At 43.7% G+C, this 20,736-nt stretch overlaps 1 protein-coding gene across 1 annotated transcript in view; it reads right to left on the bottom strand.

The window, feature by feature from the left end:
• ubl3a (ubiquitin-like 3a) overlaps window positions 1-20,736 on the bottom strand; it is a 63,172-nt gene that overhangs the window by 41,542 nt on the left and 894 nt on the right. The window lies entirely within an intron of this gene.

The following is a 20,736-nucleotide window of genomic DNA, read 5'->3' as shown; positions in this document are numbered from 1 at the left end:
CTGGGAAATACAAGGTCCCCAGTTCACCCCCGCGGCCCAAGTCTTTATGTCCCCGGGCAGGACACTTAACCCCTCACTGCTCCCCGAGCGCTCTATTAAATAGTAGCACTCACTGTTCCTAATAGCAAGGACATGGAAATGCAGAGGACACATTTCACTAAATGGGGGCAGTGACTAAAAAGGCCCCCAAGGAGTGGGGACCATATATTATATCATTATCTATAGTCGGTATGCAACTAGCTTCTTGCAAAGACGTAACAAAGCATTGCATCCCTGTAGAATCATTCTATAAACCTGCTTTTGGTTTGCTAACCCCAGGTTGAAAAAAAAAAAAATCACACCCGTGTGAAGTGGAGCTGTGTGTGTGTGTGTGTGTGTGTGTGTGTGTGTGTGTGTGTGTGTGTGTGTGTGTGTGTGTGTGTGTGTGTGTGTGTGGATCATGTGTACCGATTTTTGTGACATTTGAAGAAAATATGTAGGAAAAGGAGCAAAAAGTGTGTTTTGGAGAAAATTCAAGATGGCGGAAAATCTATCATGGCGCAAATGGGCGTGGCCTATATGGGGAGATGCGTCATGACCCAAGGAATCCAGGGAAAAAAATTTTAATTTTCCGACCTACGGTTCAAGAGTTACAGGCCAAAACGTAAAGTGGGGTGTTATGGCGCCACCATGCGGCCAAATGACACAATTATTTTTTATTTAATCCTTGAAATCATTATGAACCTCCTCTCCAAGTCTTGAAACTCTAGCCCCTATGGTTTGCGAGAGACAAATAATTGAATGTGAGTTTTTGCGATTCCCATTATAAGTCAATGGGGAAAATTAATTCACTAATAAATTAATATCAATTAAACTATAGAACCTTTCTCTTAGAAAAGTAATAGCCCACGATTCCCGAGTAAGCCGGTCGATTTGACATATGGCGCGAGTGTGTGGTGGCAAAACTGTGGGACTAGTGGCGTGCCGAAGTTTAGGAAGTTCAGGCTACATACAGACACACACACACACAGACAGACAGACAGACACACAGACCCACACAGCCACGTATAGGGAGCCTGTGCTTCACACAGCTCCAAAAACCCTGCTCTATGAATTGAGAAACGTTTGTGACCTCAAGGCATCACAATAATATAAAAATATATATACTATGCGTTGATCTATAAACAAACAAAAAGACGAGACCTTTTCCTCATTCATAAACATTTCACATTTCCGAAGCGGAGCTTTTTCCAAGCAGCAGCAGCAGAGGCTGCAGAGATGTATTCGAACATTCTTTTTTACCTTTCCCCCGAATTACTGCTGAGGCTGCTGGAATTCTTACAGAAGGGAATATTACATAATACATGAGGCTGAAGAATGGAAGAATGGAACCAGGAGAAGAGAGACGGAATGGACGTGGTAGACATGTTCTCTCTCTCTCTCTCTCTCAGTTTCCTTTGTCCCTTTCAGGACATTGTCACCCTGCAGTCACAACCCACGTGATGCTGTGTGTACAACAGTCAGAGAGAGAGAGAGAGCGAACGCTGGCAATCTGAAATGCCCTATGCACTGGAATTTACCAGATGGCATTACACAGAAACAACCTGGGGGTTTATGAGCGTGCATGCATGTGCGCGCCTCACGCACGCACGCACGCACGCACGCACCCACGCGCACACACACACACACACACACAGGCCCAGACTCTCCATTAACAAAAGGCTGCAGTACACTTAAAAATAGACCTAGACAAAATAAGTTAATTTCCTGGATTGTTCCAATGACTGTCACTGTCACACCCTCTCTATGATACAGCATCCCTCCCATCCCCCCACCTCAGACATACAGCACATCTACTTACAGCCAGTGATGTCTATCCAGTCGTCCCATGCTGGCAAATTGGCCTCGACAATCTAATAAGGAGCTTCTTTTCATTAGTCTCGGTGCATCTGTACCTCATTAAGCACTTAAAAGCCCTGTGTACTTCGTCGTACGACAAATATACCAAAGATAGCCGATCTACATCCTACAAGCTCACAGCGCCACATTGTGTCGCGCTGAGCTTGTAGATCAGCTGTTATGACTATTTTGGGAAATATAATAAATATATATTGTCGTTGTCCGGTGAACACTTTGTAAGTCCAAAAACTTTTGTTTTGCATTTATCATTTAAAAAATGATTTAAACTAGTGAAAACAGACAATCTACAAGCACACGTTGTGTGCTTGTAGATCTGCTGTTTTCACTACTTTTGTGCGACGGCCTTGTATGACGAAGCAGGGCTTTTACTTTGCGAAAGAACGTACACATTTGAAACTTGGAGATACGAGGTTTCCTCCCAACAACGACGATATATATATATCGTCTCTGTCCTCTAATACTATACGTCCGAAACTGTTACATTTCAGCATTCAAATTCAAAAACGGCAAAAGTAGCAGATCTACGAGCTTGCGGATGTTCTACTACCGATGCTTTTATGTGACGCTTTAGTATTCGCCTTTTTTTTTTGGTCAACTTTTGCTCAAAATCAGGACATGAAGGTTTAATTACTGGTTAATTAGTCATGGTACACATTGGGATGCATGGGGAAAAGGAGACAGGATGCTATGCATCACATTTTGGATTAGCGCCGCTGGGACTGCAGGAAGTGCAAACACACGGCAGCCTGCTGAGTCTCCAGGATGCCCCGCCCCGCCCCCGCAGAACGGGACGTTCTCTGCAAGCAAGGCTCACCTTTCCCCCCAAACAGAGGCCAGTGTTGCCAAGTCCGCCTATTATAAGCCACTGCTTCTCAAACTTTTAAATGTCAAGGACTCAAGGTCTCCCCCTTAACTCTGACAGTGTACAAATGGAACCAAATGGACCCGATAGGGTCCATTTGGTTCCATTTGTATGCTGTCAGAGTTACAGACTTGCATGGGTCCCCTGTAGACTAGTGATGGGCAATCCCGTTCATTTCAGTGATCGGATCATTTCGTTCACGTTCACGGTAAAGATCCGTTCAAAAGATTCGTTCAAATGATTCGTTCATAGCGCGATCGTCCCGTGAAAAACACAATCGCGGGAGTGTTTTTATTACATCGCGAGTACAGCCCGCCGTCGCGTCCTGTCTGCCGGCCGGGGCTTTTAGGGGGAGGGGCGGGGGTGTGAACGAAAGTGTGAACGACCCATTTCAGGGATTTGAACGAATCGTTCACGAGTCATGCTAATGATTCGAATCTTATGAACGAATCACTCATGAACGACACATCACTACTGTAGACCCCCGTAAAGGACTCCCTTGAACCACTGTTATCTGTGATGTTGGGCTTATTTTCCCGTAAAGTTGCTTGTAAATGTTGCGGGTTGCGTTTTCTTCTTTGGGCTTGTTTCTAAAGTGCAGTTGCTTAAGTTATTTGGGCTTTCTTTCTAATGTTGTTTAAATCAGTGGTTCTCAAACATTTTCATGTCACGGAACCCCAAATTAATAAGCATGTGTCCATGCCATGGACCCCCCATCTGAAAAGATAGTGTTCCAGGGACATATAATATGTTTCAAAAATAGTTTGTCAAATTTCTTTAAAATCTTTTTTTCATTTTTTATTGCAGATCTAATTACAATTTCAATTACAATTTAGGCATTTAGCAGACGCTTTTAATCCAAAGCGACTTACAATAAGCAGGTTATACATCAATATAATAAGCAAGATAGTATGTAAGAACGGGAGAGTGTTTTCTGCAGGTCTTTCAGTCCGAGAAGGGCTGCGTTCGGAAATGCCTAAACCCAACCCTAACCCTAACCTCAGTAAAACTATACCTAAAACTGTTTAATACCTGTTTAATACCAGACCCGGTGCGGGTCTGGTATTAAACAATAACATAGGTAGACCACACACCTAATCAGTAAAAAAGACTTGTCTAAAACCTAAACATGCTATCTAATTGCTTCTCTCGCAAAAGCTGACAACACTGACCGAAACACACAAAGCAACTACGGCTCCCTCATTCTTCACTCAGACACTTCACTGTGTCTTCTGCCAAATAACGTTTCATTCAGCAAAGCATCCACGCTTTGAACACTACTTCAAACACTTTCTACCTATTTTTGGGGCATTTCATTGTAGACAGAAACTCTGAAAGAATTTCAAAGCCATCGCACGCCAAACTATGAAATAGGGCTTAAGCTGTTATGTACCGTACAGTGTTTGATAGCAGAAACTGCTGACAAAATGTGGAACAGTTTTCGAGGCACACGCACTGTCTGGATCCATTCCACGTTTTGTAAACACTGGATGAAAAAACATGCGGTAATGACTTTTTGGGGTAATTGATAACTTGTGTCTTGGAATGAAACATCTTAAATATACTGCAGTTCAGGAATCGCGACCTGTGAGTCACTGAGTCAACTATGTCGGTATAGTAGTTACTGAGGAAGTACAATTGTTACTAGAACTGCAGAAGGTTAAAATCTGCATACTGGTTTAAAGCTCACAAACTACAGTATCTTATTAATGGCGCAATGTTTCCACCTTATTTGCCTTCTTCATCAGGCAAATGTTTTTCTGAGAGATAAAGGGACATATACAAAATTCATTGGCTTATGAAAATATAATTGGCCAGTGTTGTAAACTGTGACAGAGGCCGTGGCAGGAGGCCATGGCTGAACCCCGTCAATGATGTGTGTAATTGTGTGAAATTTGCATTAAAGTTGCAGACAATCTTCCCTGTATTAAAAAGAGCTAAAGAAAAGATCCAGCTAAAGACGCTTGGGCAGGTTTGTAGTACACAACAGTAGGAGGATAACTCTTGGTGAATTTCCATCAACTGGTTACCGACGTATGCAGCTGGTTGTGTTTGTGCAAACAAAGTGTTGTCTTGAATGAGGTAACAAGAAAATAATGTCTGCCTCGATAGGGGAGACATCAGCTTCGGCTAATTACACAAGCAACAACAGGAAGGAATGGAGCCGAGGGGAAGACGGCAGAGCAGAGGCTGGGGACCCAATCAGGATCCATCGCAAACATCTTCCCATGCCAGAGCCAGTGAGAAAGTGAAGTACGTATGCCCCGATGACGTAACCCACCCAGACATGAAGGCATAGTTGAGGGTTATCCCACCAGGAGACGGAATGCGAAGCGACAATATTTATAGCACCGAATCGACGGTATCACCAACAGTGTGTTGAAACAAGTTGCTTCACTGCGTATCGCTCAGGGAGGTCCACCCGAGATGGGCTAGGACAGGGGTCTTCAACAGGGGGTCCGGGACCACTAGGCGGTCCTGAGAGTTACTACAGGGGGTCCTTCAAATCTTTGTGTGATAGAAACCTTTTTTCTCCTTTTTTATATTAACCACTTGAACCCTAATGTCCATATTCTGAGAACTTTAGCCAAAAATAGCAGATCTACAAGCTCACAACACCTCGCAGCGCGAGGCGTTGTGAGCTTGTAGAGCGGCTATTTTCGGCAAAGAGGTTTGGTGTAGACGGGGAAAAAGAGCAGACTTAGTTTCGTTTAGTTCATTTTTTAAAAGATAAATACAAAACGAACGGTCTTGGACATACAAGGTTTCCACCCGACAACGACGATATGCTTAATCAGGTATACACGAGTGTCGCACAGCAAAAACGGTGTCAGACTTAAGTGGTTACATCCATTTAGTTAGATTTGCTTTGCTTTGGTTCATTTTGTAATGACATTTATTCCAACTCTTTGGGGGAGGGGGGGTTCACTTGCTGAAAAGATGTAATAAATCTACGGGTCTATTTATGACCAGTCTCCTCTGTGCAAGGTGAGCTCCTGCAGCTTGCAGCGCCGCGGGCAAGGGCCTGCCACTCTCCTTGAGACATTGCAAAACCTCCTCCTCATTACATGAACCTGATCAGAATGGATGGAAAGGAAAGCCCTGTCATTGTCCTCCAAGCTTCATTAATGCTCACCCGTTTTAAGAGGTGGTCTCTCACACACACACACGCACACACACACACAGAGACTTCATTAGGCATATTCATTCATTTGTAGAATTTAGCAAATTTGTGCATGTCTTGCAAATTTGTGCTACTCCCTTCTCCAGCTCTCTTGCGCGCATGCACGCACACACGCAGGAGCACACACACACACACACACACACACACACACACACACACACACACACACACACACACACACACACACACACACACACACACACACACACACACACACACACACACACACACACACACACACACACACACACACACACACACACACACACACACACATCTTTTAACTCGCCGGTGGCCCGGACTCTCTCTATCCCTCCTCCTCTCTCTCTCTCTCATTCTATCTCTCTCTCTCTCTCTCTCTCTCTCTGTCTCTCCATCCTTAAAATTCACTCCTATAATCCTTGCCTCCAAGCTGCAGCGGATCTGTGTGCAATAAAGCAATGGAACAGCAATGTAGGACGACCGTCTTCTTGATATTCTACTACAGCATCTCTCCATCAAGAGATTCATAGCATCTGTTATGATGCCATGAAGAGACCCAGGTTCCAATCGAGGGTAAAGAGTTACTGTATTGACAGAGTGAAGCTTTAATATAATCCTTTTTTATTGTATTCTTTTATTCACTTAAATCATGTTCATCTGTCGAAACACTGTGATGGTGAGCACGGAGCAGGTCCTTCATATAAACCAGTGGTTTACCGCTTTAAACCTTTTTCATATCAACGGCCGTTATTTATTCAGCATTTGAGCCACGGACCCAAAACTTTGAAGATTTTGTTATCGTTGGATAGGATTTTGTCCACAATTCAATGCTGTATTGATGTGGTCCCATTAAGAGAGATTGGAAAGGAGAGGAACGCCCGCACACTGTTTATATGCTCCAGAAACTCTTTTTATTTTAGGCAACTGCAACGATTCCACAAATAGTCTTCATCAGGCAAAAAACTGATGAAAACTCTTTGTCAAAACTTTACAGTTGCCTAAAATAAAAAGCGAGTTTCTGTCCAGCACCTGGCCTGAATATAGGCTTGAGATGTGCACGCAATTTTGTCTATGAATTGTCCCATTAGGGGAGGTAATAGGCAAAAGTTGACCAGAATAACAATCTTATATATACATTCCTCCTATTGCCGCATCCCACTTCCAAGCCCATTAACGCCCCCTTTACATCGACTTCAACTCAATCGACTCATCGACCCCTAACCCTATGCCGTCCGCTCATTCGCTAAGCACGAGAGAGAGGAGGCAACAGGGGAGGGGGGGCGGGCAAGCGAGAGAGAGAGAGAGTGAAATTTGACACCACTGTGTTTGCACGTGCAGCTGCTGCTGCTGCCTCCACAAGTGAGTGCAGAGCACGGCAGCAGAGTCCCCGCTACAAGACAAGCATCAATGATCAAATATAGAGCAGTCCTGCCTGAGCGCCCGGAGGGCGCGAAGTCCTAGGAATGGAGCGGCGGCGCAGCCGCCGTGAATTTCTAGTTCTTCTACATTCTCTAACTGTGTAGACTTGTTGTAAATTAAGTGATGCAGATGTTAAACAATAATTTAACTATTGAGAGCGTGAAAAGAAATAAAATGGACCTGTAAGGGTCCATTTGGTTTCATTTTACACTTTCGAGAGTTAAAGATCTATAAGGGACCGGGTCCATTTGTTTACCAACTCTCCATCATTTAGCTGGGGACCACCTGGAACCCCCTCAAGGACCACTGGTTGAAAACCAATGATATAAACACCCTACACACATTCACATCCGGGAGCTTCCCAGTACAATCATGATCTTCTAGCGTTGGACACAGAGCATCTCTACTGGAACTAAATGGGATTAAATGTGCCTTGCTCCAGGGCACTTCCGCATTTGCAGAGGAGAGGGAAGAGCATTTCTTGTTTCCCCCATGCCCAGTCCATTTGAGGATTCAAATTCGCCAGCTTGCAATCAAGACTTCTCTTTCTCCTCCTGCTCAAATCTTTAGGAGGCTACGGTATATCGTCACTGTCGGGCAGAAACATCTTATCTCCGAGTTTCGAATTTGTACTTTTTTCGTAAAGTAAAGCCCTGCTTCATCAGGCAAGATTGTCGCACAAAACTAGTGAAAATAGCAGATCTACAAGCACACAACGCCATGCAGATCGGCTATTTTCACTAGCTTAAATCATTTTCAAAAACGATAAATACAAAATGAACGGTTTTGGACATACAAGGTTTCCACTCGACAACAACAACAATGATATTCTCCTTCTCAAACCTTTAGGAGGGTACAGTATATGGCCTACACCCCACTGACTGGCCTTGACCAGTGTAGAGACAGACACTCCCAGGACTGTGTGTGAGGACTGGAGGAGGCCCCACGCTGATCCCACTGTTGTGTTGACGTCCAGCTGACCAGCCGTGACCTTTGGCTGACTGTTATTGTGGCTGCTGCCCAGCCCTCTCTCAGCCTGGGACCCTGGCTGAGAGACTCAATCTGGCCCTCTTAATTCTGTCCGTGCTTTACTGTCTGTTCCACTGTCCTCAGCTGAAGGGCCGTCCACTCCACACCAACATATACTAACCAACTATATCTAACTATTAATTTACCAAATGTCTGTCCGCCCGCTGTGTGACTGTCTGTCTGCATGCTGACATCACCGATACTACACAGTGTCCCCGCCATGGTAACAGCCGCATGCTGAAACAATGCCAAAAATTTGGAGATGAGCATGGTGACATCCACTTGCTGAAACAATGCCTACATTTGGAGATGAGCATGCTGACATCACTATCTGATACTAAACAGTGTCGTCACCATGGTTACAGCCGCATGCTGAAACGACGCCCAAATTTGGAGATGATATACCGCCACCTGTCTGCATGCTGACATCAGTGATAATAAACAGTGTTGCCACCATGGTATCAGCCGCATGCTGAAACAATGCCTACATCACACACAGGTATTGCACAACTGGACATCAATGGTGACTGTTCTGCCCAACGGGCACCGATCTGGGTTCTCCAACATTACTTCCGAGACTCCTACATTCAATCTCTCATACTGTGCAGACCCCCTGGGCACAGGACTAGTTATATACAGTACCTGTATAGTTTTACAAATTGTTCTCTAAATCAAGTGGACACACCACAACTATAATAACAATGACAGTGGTGAACAATATACTGTAGACATAGGTATAGTCATTATAGTTATGGTGCTTGGTGTGGACACTGGACAGCCCCGGATATATCCGGAAATATTATTATTTTTAAAGCAATGGCAGCAGTCTGCCACAAACACGTGGAGAGGTATTCTATACTCGCCAGTCGCCAGTGGCTGTTGCGGAGAGAACATGTGCAATACACACAAGAGAGACACGCAGTGCGCTAGCAATAGCATACAGTAGCTTTAATATAAACGTGTGCCTCTGTTGCAAATTGTTTCCAGCACAGCTGAAAGGGTTCTTTATTGAGCTGGTCTGCCTCCGCCCCCACACCCCACCCCCCTGCACTGAGAGCACACAACATGTTCTTAAAGTAAAAATGCTGATGCGCTTCTTTTGAGCACATTCCTTCAGTGTCAATCTATTTCACATGATCCCAAGACTGAGCTGTGATACCTTATAATTTCAGTTTATACTGTATTATATTACACTATATTATATCATCTAAAGGAGACCGTCCCATAACTGTGATGTCACAGGTGCAGTGTTGATTTCGTCGACTAAAACTATGACAACATTTTTTTCTCGACTGCATTTTTTCCCCTGGCGAAAACTAAACAAAAAATAAATAAAATCTAAGCTGTGATGACTAAAACTAAGACTAAATATATTGACAATTTCGTCAACAAAATAAAAACTAGACTAAAACGTTAGGGAGGGACTAGTGGAGAAGAGAGTCATTTTATGTTTGGTTGCTCTCAGGTGTTGCGTGCTGATTGCTGAAAATAGACGATCTACAAGCTCACGTTGTGAGCTTGTAGATCGGCTATTTTCAGTACACAACCAAGTGTAAAATCAGTCATTACGATGCCATCAAGGCCTGCCAAAATACATTTTAGTTGACTAGATCAACTGTAGATTTAGTCACCTAAAATCTTATGATATTTAGTCAACTAAAATTAGACTAAAACTAAAACTTTGTAGGTGACTAAATTATGACTAAAACTAAATTACATTTTATTCAAAAGACTATGACTAAAACTAAATCAAAATTTGCTGTCAAAAACAACACTGCACAGGTGTGATCCCAGGGAGAGCCACGCAATTCTGTCACGCACGTCTGACTGAACATTCAGAACGGTCCTATAGGTTGTACAGGCCATCAGGTAGGCCATTTCTTCCAGTCATTGCTTACTAACAGTTTCTAGCCGTCTCTCAAGCCAGCGTGTTTCGCTCTACAGGCAGCCAACGGTGAAATATGGGGCACAAGAAGATGGCACGGTGCCGAGAACAGTGGCACAATTCCACACACCATGCGAACAATGGTCTTTTTGACTTACTTGATTCTAGTCTACATTGTGTTCTAGTGTAAAGCAGAGTAAGAACACAGGGTGTTGTTTTGTTGTGACGTTGGCAAAGCACGCAGCGACACGGCACAGCTAACAGGAAGAACAGGTTGGGGCATTGGGTGGTTGGTTTCTTTCATTTATGTACATGTTCACACGTACATACTGTAACATGCTGTATGCAGGCACACAATGTACTACGCTAGTGTTTGTGTTCAAAAATAAGAAACATAAAAAAACAAGTCATTAACCCCCAGGCGTTATGCTAGTTCTGCTCCTCTTTTCCCTGTGAGCTTGTAGATCTATTTTAATAGCATGTTCGCCACAGAACAGGGACAACAGAGTTCAAGTGGTTAAATCAAACATGACTGGATGATAGCTATTAGCTACTAGCTAAGAAAGCATCAGCTCTGAAGGAATTACTCACAATAACCATTTACTCGTTTCATATTCTATACTTAGCATGTGCAGTTATTACAACGAGGCACACAGGTTAAGGACTCGTCTTCACTGAGCATGTTAATGTTAGTAATTGAGCAGACACCTTTACCCGGATAGACAGACAGTGAATGAGCAGTTTAGTGACTCACTGTCATTGTGATATCAACAAAACAGATTGCTGATTGTTTTGTCATAGTTACAGGGATCATCAAACCCTGTGGCTTTCCAATTACGGGGCAGTCACTCTTAACCACCCACTCCAGAAGTTGTCAATAGTCACTTATCATTGGTTCTGTTGGGTGCACAAAATCATAAATCAACAATAGGAGTTTACTGGTAAATATTAATTATTGTTGGGAGACTGATCCGACAATGGGTGCGTGTAATGTGTAGACACGGGCCTCATTGTGATGTCATGTGTTATATTCTGTTTCTTGACCGGTGGCTCTGTCCATGTCCACTATTTACTGCTCTTACATATACCATAATAATAACACTTAGCGGAAGTAGTGACCGGTTTAACGCTAACCCAAGTCATTATTAAAGTGCCCGCAAACCTCTTTAATTCCTTACCAATAACATATTTTCCTCGACCCTGTCAGGCTTACCTGATATTAGGCCAACATGTTTACAAGTTACTAAAGAATCAGATGCGTTTTTTCTTTTTTTTTGGGAGCGATGAACACCTTCCAATGTATTCTTAATTCCAACGCTAAACTGGAAACGTCTATTGGAGACTACGGCTGCTAGTCATTTTGGTCCATGAAAGACCAGAAAGACCATCAAACTAATTTAAGAGTATTTGTTTGAAGAAAGATTGTTTTATTAGGGTTATAAAGTCGTGTGAGAAATTAGGTCATGACAAGTGCACATCTTTTCTCTGTCAAGAGACTGGGGGGAGAAGGTGTAGCACAGGGGTCTTCAACAGGGGTCCGGGACCCCTAGGGGGTCCTCAGAGTTACTACAGGGGGTCCTCCAAATCGTCCAATCCTTTTTTTAAACAAATTGAACACTAGTGTCCATATTCTGAGGACTTTCCCCTCTACACCAAAAGAGTTTTAAAAGAGCAGACTAAGTACAGAGTAAAAGGTCAAGTTTATTAGGTAATGACGGCTCAAGTGGTTAAATATCTGAAAACACAAATTGACATGAATCCAAAATACACTGATGATTGTGCTGTCAAACGATGAAACTACAGTATATGGAATCTATGAGAAGGTTGTGGGGGTCCCTGCTTCATCTCTCTCTCAACTAAGGGGTCCTTGGACTAAAAACGTTGAAGACCCCTGGCATTAACACACACTCACACAAAAATGCAAACATGCACAACTACGGTAGATAACCGAGAGTTGCATAAGCAATCGATGCATTAGAGAGGCCCTAATTCAGCTTTCCCCTTGGCATCACAGAGATGTATCAATATCACCCCTCAGAGGACTGCTTCGACAGGACAATGACAATAGCTTCATTCAGACCAGCAATGGTCAATACCCATTCTGCAACACTCACAATCTTTGTTTCACACAGAGGGACAGCAGCATGCTCGCACGGAGCCCGTCACAGCTACAGATAGATTCTCTGACCAGGGCATCCTAGCCGCCCGACATTTCGATCTTGTGCGCCCGCCGTCGATTCAGTTTCCATTCAATTATCTCAACATGTACTTTGGAAAGTAGATCTGTACATTGAGCTACCTCTTGGTGTCACTAATGGCGCCAACAATGAATTTCACTTACTTGACTTTCATTTCATCATAGGGTTGAATGATAGCTTTCATGGGGCAAGTAAGACCAAGCATCGACATTTGGACGTTGTAAATAATAACAACACGAGTTGCTTGACAATGAAGCCAAGCAGCGCTGGTGCGACTCACACCAGCGCTGCTTGCTTCCTAGCAACCTAAGCAGTGTTGCCAATTCTGCTCATTATAAGCGATTTGGGCTTGTTTTTCTGTAAAGTTGCTTGTAAATATTGGTAGTTGCGGGTCGTGTTTTTTTGGGCGTTGTTTCTAACTTCGCTTATTTGGGCTTCTTTCTTGATGTTGTTTAACCGAGTGGTTGTCAAACATTTTCATGTCATTTCTGTCAGGATTTCTTCTACAAGCTCAGAGTTGTGAGCTTGTAGATGTATTATATAGGTTACATCGGGGTTTAAGTGGCTAAACAGATTTAGCTGGGGACCCACTGTGATCATGCGGCCGGCCTAGTCGCTTTTTTTTAAGCTTGTTTTCGTAGAGCTGGCCGGCTGGCCACTTGTTTCTCTCGCAAAAGCTGTCAACACTGTACCTGAGGGCTTGTACATGTGACAGAGTCACGGTCAATAAATCAGTTCCTGTGTGACCGGTCCAATGATGTAATCGTGTTCTGTGACTCAGACACATGATGCTGGTGCCAAACACACATTCATCAACAGCAACACTTCACCCAACTGGCAACAACGGTCAATCGCCATCCGTTTGTCCTCTTCTCTCAGTCTGCCTCCCTCCCTCCCTCCCTGGCCTGCCTCGATCTATTTATCTCTCTCTACACCCCGAACACGGACACGATTTCTCCGGGTGTGTCAATGCCAGTGTTGATTTTGTCGACTAAAACTATGACGAAGAATGATTGTCGACTGAGTTTTTTTTCACTGACGATAACAAAATAGAAACTAAGCTGTGATGACTAAAACTAAGACTAAATATATTGACAATTTCGTCAACAAAATAAAAACTAGACTAAAACGTTAGAGAGGGACTAGTGGAGAAGAGTCATTTTATGTTTGGTTGCTCTCAGGTGTTGCGTGCTGAAAATAGCCGATCTACAAGCTCACAACGCGTCGCAGAACCAAGTGTAAAACCAGTCATTACGATGCCATCAAGGCCTGCCAAAATACATTTCAGTTGACTAAATCAATCGTAGATTTAGTCCCCTAAAATCTTATATTTAGTCAACTTAAATTTGACTAAAACTGAAACTTTTCAGGTGACTAAATTATGACTAAAACTAAATTACATTTTATTCAAAAGACTTTTTATTTTTATTTTATTCTTTTATTCAAAAGACTGGGGCGGCATAGCTCAGGGGTAGAGAAACCGTTATTAGAGCACGAAGGGTTCCCGAAGGGTTCCCAGTTTGAATCCGGGCTCCCCCTGAGTTAATGTGGAAGGGTCCTTGGGCAAGACTCTGAACCCCACATTGCTCCCGGTGAGCAGGTTGGTGCCTTGCATGGTTTCCTCCGCCACCGGTGTATGAATGTGTGTGTGAATGGGTGAATGTAATGCACAATCTCTGTAAAGCGCTTTGGATAAAAGCGCTATATAAATGCACCATTTACTATGACTAAAACTAAATCAAAATTTGCTGTCAAAAACAACAGCGGTCAATGCAACCCCCATTCCACTCCCTTTACAACCCCACCCTTGCCTGCAGCTTACGAGTGACTGCGTCCCTCTCCTCTGCAACTATGTGGGCATAGCGAGCCATGTCCTCAACCCATTCTCATGTTTTCTTTTCTGAGTGACCCATGGACCCCCGCTCACCTCTGACCCGTGCCTTTCACCCCTCCCTGTGGTTCTATGTGTGTGGTGAGCTGAGCCTAACTAACCCTTTGAGAACTAGTAGACAACTTGTCCCAGATGAAAAATGCTCACAACGCTGCGAGGCGTTGTGAGCTTGTAGATCGGCTATTTTTGGCAAAGAGTTTTGGTGTAGAGGGGGAAAAGAGCAGACTAAGTACAGAGTGAAAGGTCAGGTTTATTAACTCATTGACTGCCAAGGCACGAGTTTCACGAGTTATTACAGTACTCCCAGGCTGCCACAGCCCGAGTTTCCCGAGTTGGAAGCCATTTTGAAAAAAAAAATTTTTTTTTTTTTTTTTTTTTCAAATTTTTTTTTTATAAAAAAATTTCTAAAAATGCCTCAAATGTATTAGGCATGATCGCAATTGCGAAATTGCATGTTTAGACCCATAACAAACACATCTTTCAAAATGTCAAAAATGGCTGTTTTGTCTGACTTTGAAGGCTTGTATCTCATGAATGCCTGAACGGATTTCCAAGCGGATGTTTTTGTTTGAAAGCTGTTAAAAAGTACTACACATATGGTGCATGATCTAGGCATGGGCGTGCACGATCCGTGCACTAAAAATTGATCCGTGCACTAGAAATTTGGAAGGTGGCAGTGTTTGTTTTGTCTGACTTTGAAGGCTTCTATCTCATGAATGCCTGAACGGATTTCCAAGCGGATTTTTTTGTTTGAAAGCTGTTAAAAAGTACTACACATATGATGCATATATGGTGCATGGGCGTGCACGATCCGTGCACTAAAAATTGATCCGTGCACTAGAAATCTAGGATAGTGGCAGTCTGGTACTTGGGGGCCATCTTGAAATGGCATTCAATGAGTTAAGTATTGACGGTTCAAGTGGTTAAATATCTGAAAACACAAATTGACATGAATCCGAAATCGTGCTGTCAAACAATGAAAATATATGGAATCTATGAAAAGGTCGTGGGGGTCCCTGCTTCATCTCTCTCTCAACTAAGGGGTCCCTGGCCTGAAAACGTTGAAGACCCCTGCTTTAAACACACATGCACGGCGATAGGTAGTTAGTTAGTCAGTAAATGCCGTTAGTGCAGGGGGCTTCAACAGGGGGTCCTCAGAGTTACTACAGTACAGGGGGTCCTCCAAATCTATGTGTGATAGAAACTTTTTTATATTAACCACTTGAACCCTAGCATCCATATTCTGAGAACTTTAGCCAAAAATAGACAATCTACAAGCTCACAACGTTGAGCTTGAAAACGTTGAAGACCCCTGCGTTGGGATAAAATGTATTTTCACAGTGAGGAGGATGACTCAGATGAGTTCTGCAGACTGCAGTCCTCGTTCTGACTGCACCATGGTAGAGGCAGCCGTTTCCAAAAGGAGTACATCTCTTCAGTCTTCACATATTACATAATCATAAACAAAGGCAAAGTAATCAATACACGGTTAGCCTATCCTATCATCACCTGTGCTTCAAGAGACAAAAGTATCCATAATAACTCCTTGAGTTATGCAGATAAATATAGCCCTGTTCAATGGGGGGGTCGTGATTGCTACCTCCCACGTAAATTAGCACATACTCTGTGTACCACAGAAAGATGAGGTGTTTCGATACTACCCACAGTGTGTGTGTGTGAGTGTGTGTGTGTATGTGTGTGTGTGTGTGTGTGTGTGTGTGTGTGTGTGTGTGTGTGTGTGTGTGTGTGTGTGTGTACACACAACATTGTACCTCTATGTAAATAGCCTGGGTAATGCCTGTAATAGATGCATGCCTGTACACCTAGTTAAGAAATTAAGCTGTGTCATTCAGAAATATAGGATATCTGCTTGCTTATACTTAGTCATACTCCAAATAGAACTCAGCTTAGCTCACTTCAACATTATACTCACACACACACACACACACACACACACACACACACACACACACACACACACACACACACACACACACACACACACACACACACACACACACACACACACACACACACACACACACACACACACACACAGTAATGTTCCCACTTCCTGAGAACCCACTCCTTGAGTGCATTTGTATGTACTCTGCATGCCGTGAGAGTCTGTGCAAGCATGTGCGTGTGCACGTGTGTGTGTGTGTGCCTGAAAGTGTGAGAGAAAAAGTGATACATTTTTATTCATTAGCAGGATAGGACCCTTGAGACGCAGCATCTCATCTTCAAGGGGGCCCTGCTCTGTGTGTGTGTGTGTGTGTGTGTGCGTGCGCGGGTGTGTGCGCGCGCACGTGTGTGCGTGTGTGTGAGTAGTTGGGCTTATCAGAAAGACCGAAACCACTGTACTTTATTCGTCTACTGTTTTGTCTTCATGACTAAACGGTACCAACTCTCTCCTCTCTTCCAAGTCTAGTAGTCTCTCTCTCTCTCTCACACACTCACTCACCTACATATATACGTCTCCCTGCCCCCACCATTATACACACATTCTCGCAGAGCGAGGCGGACAGACCTGGGAGCCAGGCGTCACAGCGTTGCCATGGGGACCAGATCTGACCCTGTCAGCACTTCTGAGGCCTGCCTAGAGGGAGGCAATTTGCCCTCCCAGTGCCTGCCTCCGCTGCTCACCGCTCTCCCCCACTCTCTCCTTCATTCGCTCTTGTCCATGCTCTCTCTCTCTCTCTCTCTCTCTCTCTCTCTCTTTCCCCCCTTAAACTGAGAAAAATAAATAATTATGATCCCATCCTCCATACTAGGGATGGGACGATATGAAAATATCCTATCACGGTTATTGTGACCAAAGAAATCGCGATTTACGATATCATCGCGATAATCAAAAGCCATTATCCTGGGGCAGAACATTTGCCAAAGACTGGAAAAAAGACTGTTATCAAGTACGTGTAAAAGTACCTTTTCCCAATTATAGAGGGTTTAAATGGTACAGGATATGCAGCTCGGCAAATAAAAAGGTGAATTGATCCCAATGCATGACGGAGGACGATATCGCGACACATTAAATCTCCACGATACGATTACCGGTGCGGTATGAGAGCGCTGGACTGTCATGTTCTTCCTATTTAGTCCATACTTCCTACTGCTTGCAACTAGACTTAAAAATAAAACCAGTTCACGTGACTTGAAAGTTGCCTTGATCATATAACAAGGTGCTCTTATTTTGAAGTTAACCGCTTTGAAAGGAAATGCGTCGACTTGTTGTTATTCTACTTGTTAAAGCTGACGAAGCAGCGCGATGCGCTTTCACTTTCACTCACTGCTGCTGACTCGCTGAGTGTGACTCTGTGGTGGTGGTCTAAGGCAGAGGACTGCGGTGGAGTAGAGGACTTCTTAAAAAGTTTTAGATTATGACAATTTGCTTGCATTGTATTTGTGATGCAGCCGTGTGCCGCTCTGCATCGACGCACTGACGCAGTGATGTTACATTATTGTTACCTTTAGCCTACTTTGGTGTTGTTTTTCCTCCTGAAGGAACAGGGCTAAATCGTTAGCATGCTAGCGCTTTAGCCCTGTTCCTTTAGCCTTGGAGAGGCATACAATCATTACAACCAGGCAGTTTTCAAAGCAGAGAATCCACCAATCATAGTGGTTTACAACAGCTGTTGTACCGGTACTCTATCAATGCGTCGCGGTCGCGCCTCCTCTCCAGTCATTAAAGCAGAACTTTTTTTTTTTTTTTTTTTTTTACACAAACGATTCGTCGACGCGTCGGATTAACCCCCGCGACTCGAATCGACTTGATAAATCCTGAGTCGAAGACAGCCCTACCGTTGAGTGTTTTTTTATCACGATAACCGATAATATCGTTTATCGTCCCATCCCTACTCCATACTTCAGAGAACGATTCCTTCTCCTCCTCCACTCCCTCAGATTCATTCACCCACGACATTCGCATCAGCATTCCCCTATCCTCCAACTCGCCTTCCTACTCTATACAACCTCTTGAAGTGGTGTGTGTACAACTATACATGCACTCTTTCAGAAAATACAGAGCGGAAAGAGACGGGGGGGAGAGAGAGCGAGAAAGGAGGGAGAGATGGAGGAGAATGCATGCCCGCTGTTGAACTCGGCCACATATAATGAGTCTTGTTAAGGCTAACGAGAATTTCCCCACTGGCCCATGCTTAATTTATGCTCCGTTGTACGACGTTGTCACACACCGCCGAAAATAGCTGATCTACAAGCTCACGAGGCATTGCATCGGTGACATGCTGTGAGGTTGTAGATCGGCCATTTTCGGCACCAGACAGACGACACCATTGTAAGACGAACAATAAATCCGGCTTTAGTGGGATGTGGCTGGCTTCGTGAACATGAACTAAGCAGAGCCCTATAGAGAGACATTTGTTCTAATGATTTCTGCAGACAGGAACCCTCTTTTTTTGTCCATCGTGGAATCGGCCCTCTGCTGCGCTACTGCTGCATTGAATGTAGATGAACCCCAATCCCCATTCTAACTGCAACACTTTGTAGGCATGGGTTTGACGTATGTTGAGGATGAGAAGTGAGAGGCTCTGAAGATCACCATACTTAATAAGCCAGATAGTATAATATGTTAAGATATGGCTTCCCCTGTGTGAAAAGATATACTGTATATAAATATGCTGGAGATATGAGCTTTTTTATGACTGACAGACGAATTGTGAAATGGAATGGAACAGGAATATGACACAAGACTTTGATTGTGACATAACCTCTATAGGAACTTCCACAAACGCCCTTTACGGCTTACACTTACTTCACTTACACCGAATGGTCATTCAGTTCACGGGATTATCGGAAAGGGAAGGGTTGATTTCTCATGATGTGTTTTCACCATAAACGCACACTGGACTCTGGACTGGACTACCTGGGATTCAGCCCAGTCCGCCCCCGTACTTCCTTGTGACATTCCAAGTGCATCCTCATAAATAATAATGGCATCGCTTTCTTTGGGATCATTATTAACCAGTGTCAGCCATGGAGACGCCTACAGGAGGACCGACACAAAAGGTAGAGTGTGTGCAGTGCACAGGCTACTCTGTGATCATCCTTCTATACATATAGGCTTGGTAACCTATAGTAATAAATGACCACCACGCAGACAGTGGAAAGGGTTTAGAAAAGAAACGTCACACAAGCAAGCAGATCCTCTTTTTTAATCTGATAATCTGTGTGATGTCGGTGGTGGTGCCTTTTAACAGACATAATAGGGAGAGCCATATCAGGCTCCACTGTGACGACAATGTGGAATTAAATGTTAATGTCATCTAAGTAGTTCGCTAGATGAACAGCGCTCCACTTTACGCGGACCGCATTTTGATCCCAACTGCAATAAAACAGCAGCCTATACACTACAGTAAAGCTACTCTACTGTGGATGAAAGTAATAGGCTACTATTTAAAAGGAATTCTCTCATCTCATGAAATGCATAGTCTGCCCTCTCATAGGCTATAGGCTTGACATTAACATTTTGAGGCACTTGTCCTTTGGGACAAGTACATTTCCCATTCACTTGTCCGGGCATAAAAGTCACTTGTCCGGATAAAAATTTGACATTTCACAGTAATTTATTTCTTAAATGCATGCATACAGTAGGAGTCATACATTGAAAGGACTGTAACGACCCCCCTCCGAGTCCACCCTCCACTCCATAGTCTGCATACAGCACAAAACTGTATGCTAAGGGCAGATAAAGTGAAACCAAGCGCCACTTGTCCAAAGGACAAGTACATTTTTAATTAACTTGTTCGGAAGGATGTATTACTTGTCCTGGACAACAGGACAAGGCTTAATGTCAAGCCCTGATTTAATACCATTTAAAAGGAATTCTCTCATCCTACGGTGTGTTCCTGCTGCAGATGAAAAGTAATCATAGTTAGAAACGCATAGCCTGCTCTCCCATCGTCATAATTTATCATAATACTCACTCATGTTCGCTTATGGGACAGCGCCGAGACTAGCCAGAGGCACTGTCCCATAAGCGCTCGGGTTATTCAAAGAACAGGGGGTTAAGTGAGTAACCTACACCAGTGTTTCTCAACCTTTTTTTTCTGCATGGGCACACTTTTAATGTCCCAAGAATCCATGGGCACACCAACATAATACGGAGCTAGGTGTGTAAATATCGTCACTGTTGGGAAGAAGACACCTTGTATCTCCAAGTTTCAAATGTGTACGTTTCTTCGCAAAGTAAAGCCCTGCTTCATCATACAAGGCTGTCGCACTGTCTCGCACAACAGTAGTGAAAACAGCAGATCTACAAGGACACAACGCCGTGTGCTTGTAGATCGGCTGTTTTCACTAGTTTAAATCATTTTAAAAATGATAAATACAATACTGGCTTTTCAAGCAGTTTCAAGGGGGCACAATTGA

The sequence above is a fragment of the Nannobrachium achirus genome (assembly GCF_963921795.1).
Source record: "Nannobrachium achirus genome assembly, chromosome: 19".
Taxonomy (NCBI): Eukaryota; Metazoa; Chordata; class Actinopteri; order Myctophiformes; family Myctophidae; genus Nannobrachium; species Nannobrachium achirus.
This window is presented reverse-complemented; position numbering and strand designations above follow the sequence as displayed.